Source organism: Ailuropoda melanoleuca, chromosome 1 (genome assembly GCF_002007445.2).
Source record: "Ailuropoda melanoleuca isolate Jingjing chromosome 1, ASM200744v2, whole genome shotgun sequence".
Taxonomy (NCBI): domain Eukaryota; kingdom Metazoa; phylum Chordata; class Mammalia; order Carnivora; family Ursidae; genus Ailuropoda; species Ailuropoda melanoleuca.
The window spans coordinates 82,650,029-82,668,289 of NC_048218.1; the positions used below are offsets into that span (position 1 = coordinate 82,650,029).

At 40.7% G+C, this 18,261-nt stretch overlaps 1 long non-coding RNA gene and 1 pseudogene across 1 annotated transcript; one reads left to right on the plus strand and one right to left on the minus strand.

Annotated features, from left to right (window-relative positions):
• Positions 1 to 2,241: 2,241 nt before the first annotated feature.
• LOC109488413 lies at positions 2,242 to 4,090 on the plus strand (annotated as a pseudogene).
• Positions 4,091 to 15,454: 11,364 nt separating this feature from the next.
• Positions 15,455 to 18,201, minus strand: LOC109488414. The gene is made up of 3 exons (XR_004626093.1): positions 18,157 to 18,201; positions 17,412 to 17,502; positions 15,455 to 16,646 (listed from the first exon to the last, which is right to left on the minus strand). It is a non-coding gene; the product is annotated as an uncharacterized LOC109488414 (long non-coding RNA).
• Between the last annotated feature and the right edge of the window lie 60 nt (positions 18,202 to 18,261).

The following is an 18,261-nucleotide window of genomic DNA, read 5'->3' on the forward strand; positions in this document are numbered from 1 at the left end:
ACTCCCCCTGCTTGTGTTCCCTCTCTCGCTGGCTGTCTATCTCTGTCAAATAAATAAATAAAAAATCTTTAAAAAAAAAAAAAAAAAGGATAAGCAGAGGTAGAATGAAGAAGGAAAGGAAGAAAATATTTACTGAGTGCCATTTAGTTTTACATATAGCATGTGTGAGCACCTGCCCAGAAAAGACTCCCTAGACTAAATGGCTGCTAGTCAGGAACTTCAACTCCATTAATTCAGATCTGAGATAATTCCAAAAAACAATGGTCAGGAAATACAGGGAAAGGCAATTCTGGGACCCCCTCAGCTCTCATCTTATGATCCTAACATTATATACATCTGGAAAGTGGACAATAAGGGTGAGCAGGTACTGGACTCTGCCAGGGCTTTAGAAGTCAGTCATCGGTCAACCACTCTGAGGCTCTGTGTTCTGATTAATAAAGCAAAGCTGTTGGGGGGAAAAAGGTCTCTACACTTTCTTCTCTTTCTTAAATTATATAATTTATTAATATTATGTTACCTAATTAATATTATTAAAATTATTGAATTAAAGTATTAATATTAACTATATGATTAAATTATGCAATTCAATGAATTTTGTCAAATCCCCCCCTCTTTAAGGTCATTCCTAAAGCAGATAAATATGCTTTTATTTCTTCCATCTTAAAACAAACAAAAAAAAAAAACCTCTCCTTACATTGCTTCTCCCTCTGGGTACTGTCCTATTTCTCAAATTCCTTTCTCAGCAAAATTCCTTGGAAGAGATGTCTTATAATCCATATCTCTACTCTTTCTCTTCCCATCCTCTCTTAAATACACTCCAATCAAACTTCTGTCCCCATCACAGAACAGAAACTCTTCACATAAATGTCACCAATGACCTCTAGTAGTCAATTCTCAGTTGTTCTTTTATTTGACTATCAGCCAACATTTTACAGTTTCTCCACTGAACACTTTCTTCATTTGGCTTCCAGGACACCACACTCACCTCATTTCTGGTCACCCCTTTTCAGTCTAATTTTCTGGTTCTTCCTTATCTCCCTAAATTCCAAATATGGAAGAGTCCACAAGACAGCCCTTATTCCTCTTCTTTCTCTCTCCACTCAGACAGTGGTTGATTTCATCTGTTCCATGGCCTTGAAGACTATCTCTGGGCTGATGACTCCCAGACCTCTCTCTTGACATCAGACTTGTACATCCAAATGCTTATGTGAAAATGCTCTTTGGATACCTAGTTAAGTTCAAATTTAACATGACTAAAGTTCCCCAGCTTGTTCTTTCTGAAGTCTTTCCAGTCCCTGTAAGTGGCAACTCCATCCTTCCAGCTGCTCAAGCCTACAGCTTTGGAGTCACTTTTGAATCTTCTCTTTTTCTCACACACTACATTTCGTCCATCAGTAAATTCTATTGGTTCTTTCTTCACATAAGCAGGAGTGCAGCCCTTCTTTCCATTTCCACTGTTACCATCAACTCCTAGTTGATTTCGTCCATTTGCAAATTCTATTGGTTCTTTCTTCAACACATAAGCAGGAATCCAGCCCTCCTTTCCGTTTCCAATAGAATAACTGAGGAGAATTTAATAAAGGGACTATTTACAAAGGTACACACAAGATTGAGATAAATTCATGAATGATGGTCAAGTGTCCTGAGTATGGTAAGGCTGCTAGGGCCAAAGAAGTCATTACTATTCTTAGACCTGAAGGAGCAAGGAGTGGGAATAATTACCTGAACACACACGCAACAGAAACTGTATTCTTCAATGGACAAACTCAATCGGCCTGTGGCAACCACCAGGAATGAAGATGGAGAAATGAACATCATCAACCCACTGTCCTCCTACCTTCTGATCTTCTGATCATGGACATAACTGAATCCCAAGCCAGAAGAAGAGAGGGGCTCCTAACCTTGTGTGTTCCTCTGGGATACAGAGCAGAACGGAAAATGACAGAGAAGGGATCTGGAGGGAAAAATAAATACATCCAGCAAAATATTTTCATCTGCAAAACAGAAATAAGGATTACTGTCATGGAATAAAGTGAAATAATCTACATAAAGAATATAGCACAATGTCTGGCACATAATTTTTAGGGAAAAAAAACAACTCTGATTTGCCTGGCATCATATTTCCAAGCGTGGAATCTTATGGCATGATGCTTTCCATACTTCCAATCATGACTAATTAATGGTCTGTGAATTTTAATGGGTTTCCCAGGATTTTTTTTAAGAAATAGAAATGACCAGCATATGTCTCATGAAGTAAGGACAAGTATTGTCTCAAAAACATTCATTTCAATTAAATTCAATTTAAATACACATAAAATTCAAACTTCAAATATGACCCAAGACCCAGAACGCCTCTTCTCCTTCTATTCTAGAGCTACTGAAGTCTTGGCTATCTCTCCCCTCATGTATCTCGTGGCCACTACTACCTTGAAATGCTCTGTTCAAATCTATGATTCTGCTAGCAAAACTCCTTTGGTTCAAATGAAATCCAAACTAAGAGGTACTGCCCTTGCTTAGGGACCCCAGACTGGTTAGGTACACTGGAACACAGATTATTGTAGGATTCAAATATGGAGTTGTTCAAATTCTTGAGCATTATGATCCAAAAGGGCTTATAATTTTGCAAGACAGAAGAAAATTTCAAATGCAAATATTCATTTGGAACAGGTTTTCAAATCCCATACTGTTTGTGTTACTGTTTTAGCTTAGGAACATGATGGGGAAATTCTAACTACAGGGAGTAAAGACCAAACTATCTTCTTCTATGAGGCAGAAAAGGATTATAAGCCAATCGACTATATTATATAATATGGACCTGTTTGCCAGTTAACATAGTCTTCAATCTCCCACCCTGAAAGTACATTACTGATTATCTGTGAGAATGGCTATGCTCTTGAAACTCCATTTCCAACTACAAAGGAGCAAAAGGGGGGCACCTGGGTGGCTCAGTCAGTTAAGTGTCTGCCTTTAGCTCAGGTCATGATCCCGGGGTCCTGGGATCAAGTTCCGTTGGGATCAAGTCCTGTGTCGCACTCCCTGATCAGTGGGGAGTCTGCTTCTCCCTCCCCCTCCCCCTTCCCCCTGCTCATGCTCTCTCTCACTTGCTCAGGCTTGCTCTCTCTCGCAAATAAATAAATAAAATCTTTAAGAAAAAAAAAAGGAGGAAGAGGAAGATCACGATGTAGTTTCCTATAAAATCAAAGACGTACATAAAATGTTGCCATTTCTCAAGTGTCAAATCTAAGATTCTGAGATTAATAGAAATAGAAAAGAGAAAGAAACAAAAGGAGTCAAAGGAGAAGGCAGGAGGAAGAGGCTAGCAGCAGAGATGGGAGAAGATGGAGAAAAGGAATTCCAGGGTGAAGAGGAGGTAGGGGAGCCATTACCGGAAATCTTTATTCCATAGGTTCCCCATCATGTACTCTGTGGATTTTACTCTGAGCCAAAGAAGTTCTGGGTTTCTTTCAGTGGCTATGATTCTGGTTTTCTGTATCACTGTGAGTTCCCCCATATGACAAAAGCAGTGATATCACAGAAAAGAAGGATGAACCTTCTGACTTTCCTCTTGAAGATACAGAGGATAATCCCATCCAAACTATCACTTTCAGCATTAACCAAGACTGACCTTTTGGGGAATGCAAAATGGAGAAATTCGAGTCTTAGTATCCTAAACCAGAATAATCCTTCATTGATGAACATGGTAGACTACTGGCACTTCGATATGCATGCCAATAATTATGGATGGATTAAAGGCATCTATCCTAGCTTTGATGACCATTTCTTGGTGACTACTGGAACAGGTATTAATATTTTGTTTTCAACACTTTTTCTGAATTTGAGCTAAACAAAGCCATCAAAGTCAAAGTGCTGTCTCTCAAGATGGTAACTGAAGGAGAACCAATTCCAGAAGATATGGAAAATCCCAAAGCCTACTGTATTGAGAATGCCAGAAGAAAAAGAGAACATGATAAATTAGTGAAAGAAGTGGAAGAATAAAGGCTGGGAAGAGAGAACAAGTCAAAACTTTATGAAATAAATTTTGGAAACTTCTACAAATGAAGAATTACCAAAGCATATGCAGTTTAAATGAACAGATATTGATCTAGATTCCAAAAGTCATGCTCAGACTGGCATAAAAACAGCTTAATAAATTCAACAAGTAGAAAAGGAATTACCTTGGGAAGAAGAGAAATATCAACTAGGCCTCATGAAGCTAGAGAATAAATTTCATGATTCATTGGAAAGTGATACTGTTGTGGTTCACGCCATCCAAAGTGATCACAAGATACCCTCCTATAAGGTTGTGAAGCCCTCTAAGTACTCCAAGTCCAAATGAGCAAGTCAATCAGGGAGAAGAACAAGCAATTTGGAGAGGACTGAAAAAGAGGAAGCTGGAAGAAAGGATAGCAAGAAAGATATAGGTAGGAAGAAGAAGAGTCAATTATAGAAAAAGGGAAGAAATTTCTACCTAAAACCCTAAGAGAAATTATGGTCGAAAATCAAATTGAGAAAAGGAAGAAACATATTAAAAGCTGAAAGGGGCCCAACTTAAAATTCAGCAGTGGAAAAAAAAAAAAAAAAGAAAGGAAGGAACTGTACAAGAGTAACCCTGATGGTGACTATGGAGATCCCAAAGATGTGGAAGCCATCCAATAACCCAGTTGTACACGGGAGACTTCAATCTGAGACAGCCTTAGACTGTAAGATACCTCAGCATATGAGAATAAATGCTACCAAGAAGAAAGAGAAACTGGGACACCTAGACCCCATGGCCCATTCAAAGAAAATGCACATCAACAGTTGCATCCTCTCTCTTCAAGACCTCACAGTGGCTGTCATCAAGGAAACGCAGTGCCTGGTACAAGGACTGAAGAGCGTTCAGTTGATTCTTCACATATCCAGGCATATCCCTATTTGCCAAATCCCCCAGTATACCAAGGAGAATTGCCAGAAAAGAGACTTCAGTATGATGAAGACACTCTCCTCGTTTTAAGCACCAGCAGATGAAAAGGCAGGGTCTTGCAGGCTCGGATGGAGGGTTCCTCAGACTCTCTTCTGGAAAGAACAGTGATCTGGCAACAAGAGATTCATCATCTAGATGATCAAAGCCATCAACACTCAGCCTAGGTACTCCAGAGTTAATGGAACTCAAAAGCAGATCCAACTGATGTGAAGCTGGAGATTACGAAAAGAGAGGAGATTAAACACTTGTACATGTCAACAGTATTTGTCCAACAGAGTCAAAGAACTGTTGCTTTTGATGCTATCTCCCAAGACATTAAAAACTAAAACTAGCTACTTAGATGAAATGATCTGACCTGCACCATGTCACATTATTTCAAGAAACGCTTCTCCTCAAGAATTTTGAAAAACAGGAGGATGTACTTCAAGAGCCTATTAATTCACTAGACAGAGAAGAACCAGACATCCAATGGAAAATAAATAAACTCTTAAAGAGATGGAAGAGAAAAAGAATGAAATTGCCTCCAGGACCAAGAAAAGGCACTCTATATGGGCTTACAAGCTGCCACTGGAGAAAACAATAAATTTGCTAATTTCCTCACGAGGGTCTGAAAAAGTATTAAGTGGATGAAGAAAAAGGAGTTTGAAGGAGATGCTGATAAAGTTGAGGATAGTGATGAATCAAGTGAAGAAGAATCCGGCTAGGAGAGTGATGAGGATGAATATGAATCTCGTGATGAGGTTTGTGATGATTTTTTTAATTTTTTTTATTTTATTTATTTTTAATGATTTTTTATATTATATTATGTTAATCACCATACAGTACATCCCCGGATTCCGATGAAAAGTTCGATGCTTCATTAGTTGCGTATAACACCCAGTGCACCATGCAATACGTGCCCTCCTTTACTACCTATCACCAGTCTATCCCATTCCCCCACCCTCCTCCCCTCTGAAGTCTTCAGTTTGTTTCTCATAGTCCATAGTCTCTCATGTTTCATTCCCCCTTCTGATTACCCCCCTTTTCTTTATCCCTTTCTTCCCCTACCGATCATCCTAGTTCTTATGTTCCATAGATGAGAGAAATCATATGATAATTGTCTTTCTCTGCTTGACTTATTTCACTTAGCATTATCTCCTCCAGTGCCGTCCATGTTGCAGCAAATGTTGAGAATTCGTTCTTTCTGATAGCTGAGTAATATTCCATTGTATATATGGACCACAGCTTCTTAATCCAGTCATCTGTTGAAGGGCATCTCGGCTCCTTCCATGATTTGGCTATTGTGGACAATGCAGCTATGAACATTGGGGTGCATATGGCCCTTCTCTTTACTACGTCTGTATCTTTGGGGTAAACACCCAGTAGTGCAATGGCTGGGTCATAGGGTAGTTCAATTTTTAACTTTTTAAGGGACCTCCACACTGTTTTCCAGAGTGGCTGTACCAACTTGCATTCCCACCAACAATGTAGGAGGGATCCCCTTTCTCCACATCCTCTCCAACAATTGTTGTTTCTTGCCTTGTCTATCTTTGCCATTCTAACTGGCGTAAGGTGGTATCTCAGTGTGGTTTTGATTTGAATTTCCCTGATGGCTAATGATTTTGAACATTTTTTCATGTGTCTGTTAGCCATTTGTATGTCTTCATTGGAAAAGTGTCTGTTCATATCTTCTGCCCATTTTATGATTTGTTTATTTGTTTCTCGTGTATTGAGTTTGAGAAGTTCTTTGTAGATCTTGGATACCAGTCCTTTATCTGTGGTGTCCTTTGCAAATATATTCTCCCATTCCGTGGGCTGTCTCTTAGTTTTTTTGACTGTTTCCTTGGCTGTGCAGAAGCTCTTTATCCTGATAAAGTCCCATAAGTTCATTTTATCTTTTATTTCTCTTGCCTTTGGAGATGTGTCGTGAAAAAGGTTGCTCTGGCCGATGTCATAGAAGTTGTTGCCTATGTTCTCCTCTAGAATTTTGATGGATTCCTGTCTCACATTGAGGTCTTTCATCCATTTGGAGTTTATTTTTGTGTATGGTGTGAGAGAGTGGTCAAGTTTCATTCTTTTGCATGTAGCTGTCCAATTTTCCCAGCACCATTTATTGAAGAGACTGTCTTTTTTCCACCGGATGTTTTTTCCTGCTTTATCAAAGATTAGTTGCCCAAAGAGCCGAGGGTCCATTTCTGGGTTCTCTATTCTGTTCCATTGGTCGATGTGTCTGTTTTTGTGCCAGTACCATGCTGTCTTTGTGATCACAGCTTTGTAGTACAGCTCGAAATCCGGCATTGTGATGCCCCCAGCTTTGTTTTTCCTTTTCAACAGTTCCTTGGAGATTCGGGGCCTTTTCTGGTTCCATACAAATTTAAGGACTATTTGTTCCAGTTCTTTGAAAAATGTCCTCGGTATTTTGATCGGGATAGCATTGAAAGTGTAGATTGCTCTGGGTAGTATGGACATTTTAACTATGTTAATTCTTCCAATCCATGAGCATGGAATATTTTTCCATCTTTTTATGTCTTCCTCAATATCTTTCAAAAGTGATCTATAGTTTCTAGCATATAGGTCCTTTACGTCTCTGGTTAAGTTAATTCCAAGGTAACGCATGGTTTTTGGTGTTATTGTAAATGGGATGGATTCCCTAATTTCTCTTTCTTCAGTCTCGTTATTCGTGTATAGAAATGCAACTGATTTCTGGGCATTGATTTTGTATCCTGCCACCTTACTGAATTGTTCTATAACTTCTAATAGTTTGGGAGTGGATTCCTTTGGGTTTTCCATATAGAGTATCATGTCATCTGCAAAGAGAGACAGTTTGACTTCTTCTTTGCCGATTTGGATACCTTTGATCCCTTTTTGTCTTCTGATTGCTGTTGCAAGGACTTCTAGTACTATGTTGAATAATAGTGGCGAGAGTGGGCATCCTTGTCGTGTTCCTGATCTTAAGGGAAAGGCTTCCAGCTTTTCCCCATTGAGAATAATGCTTGCAGTAGGCTTTTCATAGATGGCTTTTATGAGATTGAGAAATGTACCCTCTATTCCTACACTCTGAAGGGTTTTAATCAGGAAAGGATGCTGTATTTTGTCAAATGCTTTTTCTGCATCAATTGAGAGGATCATATGGTTCTTGAGTCTTTTCTTGTTGATATGATGTATCACATTGATTGATTTGCGAGTGTTGAACCATGCTTGCATCCCAGGTATGAATCCCACTTGGTCATGATGGATAATCCTTTTAATGTACTGTTGGATTCTATTAGCAAGGATCTTGTTGAGGATTTTGGCATCCATATTCATTAGAGAAATCGGTCTGTAATTCTCCTTTTTGAGGGGGTCTTTGCCTGGTTTGGGGATCAAGGTAATATTAGCCTCATAGAATGAGTTTGGTAGCTTTCCTTCTGTTTCTATTTTTTGAAATAGCTTTAGGAGAATAGGTATTATTTCTTCTTTGAATGTTTGGTAGAATTCCCCAGGAAAACCGTCTGGGCCTGGAGTTTTATTATTTGGAAGGTTGTTTATCACTGACTCAATTTCTTCATAGTTAATTGGCCTATTTAAGAAATCTATTTCTTCCTGTTTCAGTCTTGGTAGTTTATAGGTTTCCAGGAAGGCCTCCATCTCTTCCAGATTGTTTAGTTTTTTGGCATATAGCTGTTGATAAAAGTTTCTAATAATCCTTGCAATTTCAATGGTGCTGGTCGTGACCTCTCCCTTTTCAGTCATAATTTTAATAATCTCAGTCCTTTCTCTTTGTTTTTGGACAAGTTTTGCCAGTGGTCTATCAATTTTATGGATTCTCTCAAAGAACCAGCTTCTAGTCCTGTTGATCTGCTCTACTGTGGTTCTGGTCTCTAATTCATTGATTTCTGCTCTAATCTTGGTCAACTCCTTCCTTGTCAGTGGGTTAGGCCTGTCCCTCTGTTGCTGTTCCAGTTTCTTGAGGTGAGAATATAGAAACTGCATTTTAGATTTTTCTATTCTTTTGAGTGAGGCTTGGATGGCTATGTATTTCCCCCTTAGGACTGCCTTTGCAGTATCCCATAGGTTTTGGACCGTTGTGTATTCATTCTCGTTGGTCTCCATAAATTGTTTAATTTGTTTTTTGATTTCCTGGTTTATCGAGTCATTCTTGAGCAGGATGGTTCTTAGCCTCCAAGTGTTTGAGTTTCTTCCAGGTTTTTCCTTGTGGTTGAGTTCCAATTTCAGAGCGTTGTGGTCTGAGAATATGCAGGGGATAATTTCAATCTTTTGGTATTGGCTGAGACCTGTTTTGTGTCCCAGAGCATGATCTATTCTTGAGAATGTTCCATGGGCATTTGAATAGAATGAGTATTCTTTGGTTCTGGGGTGTAGTGTTCTATATATATCTATGAGGTCCAACTCGTCGAGTATGGCATTCAAAGCCTTTGATTCTTTGCTTAGTTTTTGCCAGGGTGTTCTGTCTATTTCTGATAGTGGGGTGTTGAGGTCCCCTACTATTACTGTGTTCTTATCTATATGTCTCTTTATTTTGGTTAAGAGTTGGCTTGTGTATCTTGCTGCTCCCCTGTTGGGGGCATATATATTAATAATTGTCATATCCACTTGTTGAATACTTCCTTTAAGAATAATATAGTGCCCTTCTGTATCTCTCTCTATGGCCTCTAGTTTAAAATCCAGTCTATCTGATATGAGAATTGCTACTCCAGCTTTCTTTTGAGGTCCATTTGCGTGGAAGATGGTACTCCATCCCCTTACTCTAAGTCTGAATGCATCTTTGGGTTCAAAATGAGTCTCTTGTAGACAGCAAATGGATGGGTCATGTCTTTTTATCCAATCTGCAACCCTGTGGCGTTTTATGGGAGAGTTTAAGCCATTTAGATTGATAGAGATTATTGACAGATATGATTTTAATGATGCCATTTCTCTTTAAAGTCTTTGTATCGGTTGTGACTTGCTGCTCTGTATCACTCTTGGGGCCTTTTTACCTTTATAGAGCCCCCCTTAATATCTCCTGTAGGGCTGGTTTCGTGGTTACGAAATTGGTTAATGATTGGCGATTTTGGAACGTCTTTATTTCTCCATCAATTCTGAATGACAGCTTTGCTGGATAAAGGATCCTTGGCTGCATGTTTTTCTCTGAAAGAGCTTTAAAAATGCCCCCCCAAGCCTTTCTCTCATTCCAGGTCTCTGTAGACAGGTCTGACGTAATCCTGATACCTTTGCCTTGGTACGTGAGAAATTTCTTTGCCCTGGCCGCTTTCAATACTGTATCCTTGGATCTAATATTTGCGAATTGCACTATGACATGCCGTGGCGTAGGTTTGTCCTGGTTGAGCTTGGATGGGGTCCTCTCTGCCTCTTGGACACGAATGCTTGTTTCCCTTGCTAGATTAGGGAAGTTTTCAGCTACAATTTGTTCAAATATCTCTTCTAGACCTCTGTTTTTCTCCACCCCTTCAGGGATGCCGATGATTCTGACATTGGATCGTTTCATAGAGTCAGTAATCTCCCGTAATCTACATTCGTGGGCGTGGATTTTTTTAAGACCAGCTTCTATTTTCGTTTTTTCTTCTACTAACCCATCCTCCAATTCGCTAACGCGTTCCTCTGCCTCGGTGACCCTGGCCGTCAGAGCCTCTAGTTTTGACTGTATTTGGCCCATAGAATTTTTAATTTCTGTCAGATTCGCTCTCATTTCTGCCCTTAGGGATTCTATATTCTCAGCAACGCTTTCTCTGATGCTTTTTTCAAGTTTACTCATCATCTTGACCATTGTTGCTCTGAATTCCATTTCTGATAATTGGGATACATCCATATGTATTAATTCTGTGGCCGAGGCCAATTCTGTGGCAGAGGCCACAGACTCATTATCTTTTCTTTGCTGGGGGGGACTTCTCCTTCTCGTCATTCTGATGAAGAGAGATTGCAGGGTTGTCCAGAGCCCAAGTGTTGACTGGGACCCAGGCCGTGCGCCCTTGTTTTATAGAGATCTTAGGGATGTGGGCTTCTTCCTTAAAGAGTTTATTTATTTATTTGAGAGAGAGAGAGACAGTCAGCAAGAAAGGGAACCCAAGCAGAGGAGTGGGAGAGGAAGAAGCAGGCTCCCGGTGGAGAAGCCCGATGAGGGACTCCTTTCCAGAACATTGTGATCACACCCTAATCCGAAGACAGGTGCTTGGTGACTGCACCACTCAGGCGCTCCGGGTTGCAGGCTTCTTGATATTTCAGCCTGCCTTCTGGGGGAGGGGCCTGCCTGCAGGTACTCAGAAAACCCTGTTTGGGTAGAGTCTCTGTGTCCCTTGCGAGGGGGGATGGGGATGGGCACCCTGTGAGCCGGTATTTCCGGGCTTTTGTTCTCTGGCGGCTTTCCCTGGCGGTTTGCTATGCCTCTTCTGAGAGAGCAGCAGCGGCTGAAATTCAGCCTCTGTCTCAGAACAGAGGGATCGCGGATCGTTCTCCACTGATGTTCTGGCCACTTTAACTCTGTTTCTGTTGGTGCTGCTCAACCCTGCAGCATCCCGGGCTGTGCGCCCCACACCCGGCGTCCCAGCCCTCACTTCCAGGGCCGGCGCGTCTCTGTCCTTTGTGTTTCCAACCCCGCCAGCCGCCAGCCGCCAGCCGCCCCGCACATGCTCCCGGAGCTCCCAGTCTCAGCCTCGATCCAGTGAGCACACCGGAGCTCCGGGGCTCCGTGAGATGCTTGGTGGCGCACGCTCCCGGCTCACGGACTCAGTCTGCCGTTTCCAGAGTGCGGGTCCGCGGTCCGCCCGCTCCCCGGTGCAGGTGGCCCGCCAGCCGCCCTGCGCGCGCGCTCCTGGAGCTCGCGTTCTAAGTCTGTTGTCTCGCGGGTGCCGTCCGCGAGTCCGCCTGCTCCCCCGTGCAGGTGGCCCGCCAACCGCCAGCCGTCCCGCATGCGCTCCTGGAGCTCCCGTTCTCAGTCTGCTGTCTCAAGCATGCAGGTCTGCNGCCAACCGCCAGCCGTCCCGCATGCGCTCCTGGAGCTCCCGTTCTCAGTCTGCTGTCTCAAGCATGCAGGTCCGCGGTCCATCCGCTCCCCCGTGCAGGTGGCTACCGCTTCCCGGCGCCCTGACACGGCGGCTCCCTCCCCCTTCTGTTTAGCTTCCGATATCTGTGCGCGGTTTCACGGCTCCCCGCTTCGTACCTCGATACTCAGCGCTGGAGATGTTCATTTGTAGAGATCCAGATGTATCTTCCTGCGTCTCAGGCTGATTCCGTGGATGTTCCTGCTGGTGGTACCTATCCAGCTCAACTCAGGGGACCGGCTGAAAAAGGGGTCCCCTACTCCTCCGCCATCTTAACCTCCTCCGAGGTTTTTGATGATTATATTTGCCCAACAGATTGTGACATGGGTCTTTTCGAACTGGCCCTTCAACTCTGGGAGAAAAGGCTGGACACCGCGGAGGTCTTAGTTGAAGAAAAGAAAATTCCTCAAAAAGGAATATGATACACTATCTAAAAGTAAAAATTGTGGCAACTAACCTGAATTCAGTGAAGGAGGCCCTAGAGGTTTACCAATGAGAGACGCAGCAGTAGCAGAATGAACCAGTAGCTGGTTGTGATTCCACTCAAGCTCCACCGGATAGAGCACGTAGTATTTGGAGAAATACCTAATGATCTTTCTGGAACCTTGGTCTTTTCTAACCATTCTTTGTGATGGCCACAAGAACAAATCATACGACTCTATGAGAAAAATTCCAAGCAACAGAAACTTAACAAAGAATGCTGGAAGAGGTGTAAACAGCTTATCTGAGAAGAGAGAGAGACAGTAAAAAGGATAAGCAAAATGGAAGAAACAGTTCATCAACTAATGACCAGCAAGTTTGGCTGTGGGAAAGACCTAGAAACCCTTCAGACAGTTTCTGTGAATACAATGTTTGAAGAACTAAAGATCAAGAAACTTTGAGAGGAATTAAAGGAAGACGTGGTAGGAAAAGCTTGCTCAAGTGCAATGGGAGCTGATGACAAAGACAAAGGAACACACCAAAAGCTTCCTTAGATGAATGATTAATGCTCAAAAAGAGGAAACTTGATTCTCAGTTGAACACACTCCAAAACGAGCAGGGCAATGGCTTCCTTTTGTTTTCAACACTTTTTCTGAATTTGAGCTAAACAAAGCCATCAAAGTCAAAGTGCTGGTGCACTTTGCAAGAGAGAAGGTCACAGAACCGATCCAAGTCCAGACAGAAAAGAGGAAGAGGTTGTTCACTGGCATCAGAAAGTTGGCCTTACCCTTTCACCCAGTCAGCATGTGCAAGAGAATAAGATGAAGCCCATTCACAGGCCTTTAAGTTAGCTTTTTTCTAAAATCCATCCAAGATTTCTGACATATAACTTATCAAAATTCTGTTTCCTTGCCACCTGCAACAATCCTATTATTTTAAAGTGAACTTACCTAAAAGTCTAAGACCAGATCCAGTCATAGAGTTTTAATAATTTTTCTCCAATTTGGTTATCTTAGAACTGACTGTAGCACCCAACATCTACTTCCGATTAACTGAACCATTTTAGATCCGTTTGGAACCCACTGGATTAAATATGGAGTCTTAGAAGGCTGTATCTCAAAACTGCAAGAAAGCATCTGTAATATATCATGGTTTAAGAAATTTGTCTCTTGGTTATCTAAATGTTTAGCCCTTGGTAAGACAAATTATCATTTATCAATCTGTGAGAAAAATTGGCTTTTTTAATCCTTGAAAAATAAACTCTGATGTTAAGTATTCTCTGAAAGGACAAAAAAGAAAAGCACAATCCCAAGGGAGAGGAAGTGAATGAAAACTGAACAAAGTAGCCGTCAAAAGAGAAAGGGACAAACCAGGGGTGTAGGCCGGGCAGCCCTAATTCTTGAGAGTTGGTAATTTGTGGCTGAAGATGGATTTAGGGCCATCAGAGAGACATACCAAACACCTACAAAACAATGCAGCAGAACTCATCTTTGTGAGAAATAAGACACAGAGGAATACATTTCCTTGGTATCTACTGGGCTGACAGAATAACATCATCTCATTGGAACCTAAAAACTGAAAGACTAGCATGCCCTATATTCTCAGTGAATAGAAATTAAGAAATGCCATATAAAGGATATATATAAATACTCAAGTCTCAGTGTTAAAAGAAAGTAAGTACATTGTAAAAGCGCTGACGGTAAGATAGTAAAATGGAAACTAATTTTTATCAACTGAAACATTGAATTTATTTCAATAGCTTCTAGACCTTCTTTTTTAAAAATATTTTTTATTATATTATGTTAGTCACCATATAGTACATCCCTGGTTTTTGATGTAAAGTTCGATGATTCATTAGTTGCGTATAACACCCAGTGCACCATGCAATACGTGCCCTCCTTACTACCCATCACCAGCCTATCCCATTCCCCCACCCCCCTCCCCTCTGAGGCCCTCAATTTGTTTCTCAGAGTCCATAGTCCATAGTCTCCCATGCTTCATCCCCCCTTTCTTTATCCCTTTCTTCCCCTACCAATCTTCCTAGTTCTTATGTTCCATAGATGAGAGAAACCATATGATAATTGTCTTTCTCTGCTTGACTTATTTCACTTAGCATTATCTCCTCCAGTGCCGTCCATGTTAGACCTTCTGAGTCGAACACATAACAGAGAAAGAGTTAGAAGCATAAATGTATTAGCAAATAAAACTATGCATGGTTTAAAAAAAAACTGAAAAACTAATGAGACTCTCTGGAATTGTGGGGCCAGGTTAGAGAACTTTGACCTGAGCTGGAAAGGGCTAAATTAGAGAATACAGGGTTGAGGAGATAAGCTGAAGTAAAAATAATATGCTCTCTGAGCAGTTATTTATATACTATATGCTTTACATATATTATCTAACTTAATTCTTAAAACAATGCAATGAAGTACTATATTATGTCGACTTTACAGAGCAGGAAACAAATTACATAACTATTCTTTTTTTGAACATTTATTCCGTTTTTCCTATGTTGAATTAAACATTCATTTCATATTCTTGAAAAGCACAAACTATTCTGCCAACAATATCTTAGAACAAGAAATGCAAATTAGAATTCTGACATTGTTAACTTTGCAGAGCAGTTATTTGAGGGCTCACGATGTAAGACATGCAAGACAGAGCAGTTTGCTTTAGACTGGCAGAAAGCAGGAGACTACCCAGTTTCCTGAATCACCTCTGGTTTCAGCAAACTCCTCAGCTCTGAATGGAGCAGAGGAGTGTGTTTTAACAAAATGGTCCGTAAGGAGGCTTTTTTCTGAAGACGTTTCCAGCTTTACTGGTATTCTAACTATTCCCATAGTTTCTCATGTCCTATGTCATTTTCTTTCAGGTTCTAGTCCACTCATTTGCTGTTTTTATTTAAGATTTTTTTTTATTTATTTGACAGAGAGAGAGAGCAAGTACAAGCAGGGGAAGTGGCAGAAGGAGAGAAGCAGACTCAGGGCTGGATCCCTGGATCCCAGAACTCCAGGATCATGACCTGAGCCGAAGACAGGCACTTAACAGACTGAACCACCCAGGCGCTCCTCATTTGCTGTTTTTAATATAGATCTAGTAGTAATGACAGGTTATATCACTCTGAGAGATCGTCTCTAACAATCACTTTTGATTGTGAATTAACATTTTAAACTAATTTGAGAGTGTCGTTTTCATTTCAGGGTAAGTGGTCGTGGGAATTCATGGCTATACCCACCTAAGAATGATCTCACTGATACCTGGATTCCTGTTAGTAATAGAACATAGCACTTTAGATTCAGAGCTCTATGGGTACATATTAATGAGCTAATCCACTGAGCTGTCCCAAAATATAAACTGATTACTGAGAAGGAAAGGTGAAGAAGGCAATATAACATCAATATAGAAAGTGACTCAGCAATGTCAAGTCTTCCTAACCTGATGAGGCTGCTGATCTATCCCTTAAATTATATAGGATTTGTTTCCTTTCAAAGATTTTTTCATATTCCTATTTAAGAGGTCTGAAAAGTTTGTACCTATTACTATAAACCTCTGGTGTAGTAGCTTCTCTATTGGAGAAACTTTACCACTTTCTCTGCTATATGCTCTAAACTATGTTTGCCATTCAAGCACTTAAAAAATGTGCAAGAGTAGAAAATAATAATAAATAAATAAATACACATTAAATTCAATGTGTATCTGTGTGTGCATATGTGTGTGTTTCTGTATCTATGTGTCCAAGTACGTATTTGTTCTGTGGATCACAACGTAAAATGTATATCTTACTAAGAGTCACAGTTAAAAAGTATTTGAAAGGTACAATCAAGAACACTTCTCTCACTCATTTATTCTCCCGCAAGAAGTGATTTACCTGACTAGCAAACTTGGGAGAAGAAATTGAGCAGAGTCCTTTCCCATTCTCTTGTCCCTATAAGTCCTCTCTTTTGTCTTTTCTTACTCTAATAGACTAAATAATGGCCCCCAAAGATATCAGGCTCTAAAATCAGGACAAAGGTACAAAGAAGTCTTTGTACCTATGATTAAGTTAAGGATTTTGAGATGGGGAGATTATCCTGGACTATAGGATTGTACCCTAAATGCAATTATATGTATCCTTTAAAAGGGAGGAAGAAGAGATTCTACACACAAAGAAATCCAATGTGAAGACAGAGTAGAGAGTGATTTAAGATACTGACCTTCCTTGAAAACTGAAGTGATGCAGTCACAAGTCAAGGAATGCTGGCAGTCATCAGAAGCTAGAAGAAGCAAGGAATGATTATCCATTCACAAGTTGATGGAAATTTCAAAAGATTACTTTTATAGCTGCTTTCCATGCCCTTAATGGGAAGGGAAAAGATTTCAAGACTCACATCCATGAGTGAGGTATCATGAGAATTGGGAGGGCCTCTGCACACCAATTTGTACTTCAACATGCCTCATAATAATAATTGCCAACACACTGAGTGCTAATTACATGCAGAGCATACCATGTACATAATTCTCTATCCTCACAAAAATTTGGTGAGGTAGTCATCGTTCTCCTTGTTTTACAAAGGAGAAAACTCAGAGTAAGAAATAACTTATCCAAAGTCATACAGCTAGTGACAGAATTAGGTTGTACATCTACTTTGACATGCCTCCAGAAACAGAACCTTGTCCACTTCATATCTCCCTACATTACCCATCCTTGGTTTCCTGAGACTGGGCCTCTCTATGTTAACCTGTTCCTCAAGCAAGCTATTTGCTCTAGTTTGTACATATGCAATATACAAATAATAAAAAATTCCTTACATAATACGTAAGAAATTTTGGTTGACAATTATTACATTACAAAAATCTCAGGACTAGAAGAATTCTTAAAGATCCAAATGCAGAATCTTTTTACAGATGGGGAAAAAAAGGCCAACAAATCTGCATACTTGTCTAATATGCAACCAGCTCATCAAACCAGAATTTCATTGCAATGTAAACCGATTTCTAATACTTTATAAGTTCTAAGGGGAAAGTAACTCCAAACTTACTTGATCATCCAAACATTGTAAAACTTCCACTAATGTCTCCATTACTTTCCTCTTCTCAAGCATTTATGGAGGGATATATGAAGCTGATGCCCTGTAATGGCAAAACCAAACCCTAGTTTTTGAGGAGAGGAAGAGAAATTTTAAGTAGCATTTTTCGGTTGTGGGGATTTGAGGCTCTCATGATCAGAATATTAACGGACTTTGAAGTGATTATTCCATTCTACAAAACAAAACCCCAAATATTTCACAAGGTCAAGTTACAAATTAAAATTCTGAAGTAGGGATACCTGGGTGGCTCAATCAGTTAAGCAGCTGCCTTTGGTTCAGTTTATGATCCCAGCGTCCTGGGATCAAGTCCGGCATGGGCCTCCTTGCTCAGTGGGGAGCCTGCTTCTCCCTCTGCCTGCAGCTTCCCCTGCTTGTGAATGCGCTCTCTCGCTCTCTCTCTGACAAATAAATAACATCTTTTAAAAAATAAATAAAATTCTTTTAAGTAAGAGAATGCTACCGAGCACCCCTGAAACACAATTGTTGTTTTGGTTTTCTGGGACATATTCTCGTTTGCCATACTGTCTTGCTACGTATTTATTTGGCTTCACCGTGAAACTGTTACGGCATTTTTAAGGATATTCATTACCCTTGACTGTTAAAACAAAAGGCGAATGCACTTGCTGAAGGGAGGGCGGGGGGAGAGCGTTCTGAGTAAGGCTACACAGTATTTGTTCTCGACCTTCTGCACCAGTACCTTTCCCCACGGGAATTTCCAAACACCTTCTGCCCGTTAGCGAAGGGCAAAACACAGAGAAGCCCCAGCTCTGAGCCCAAGTAAGGAGAAGATCCGCCCACCCAC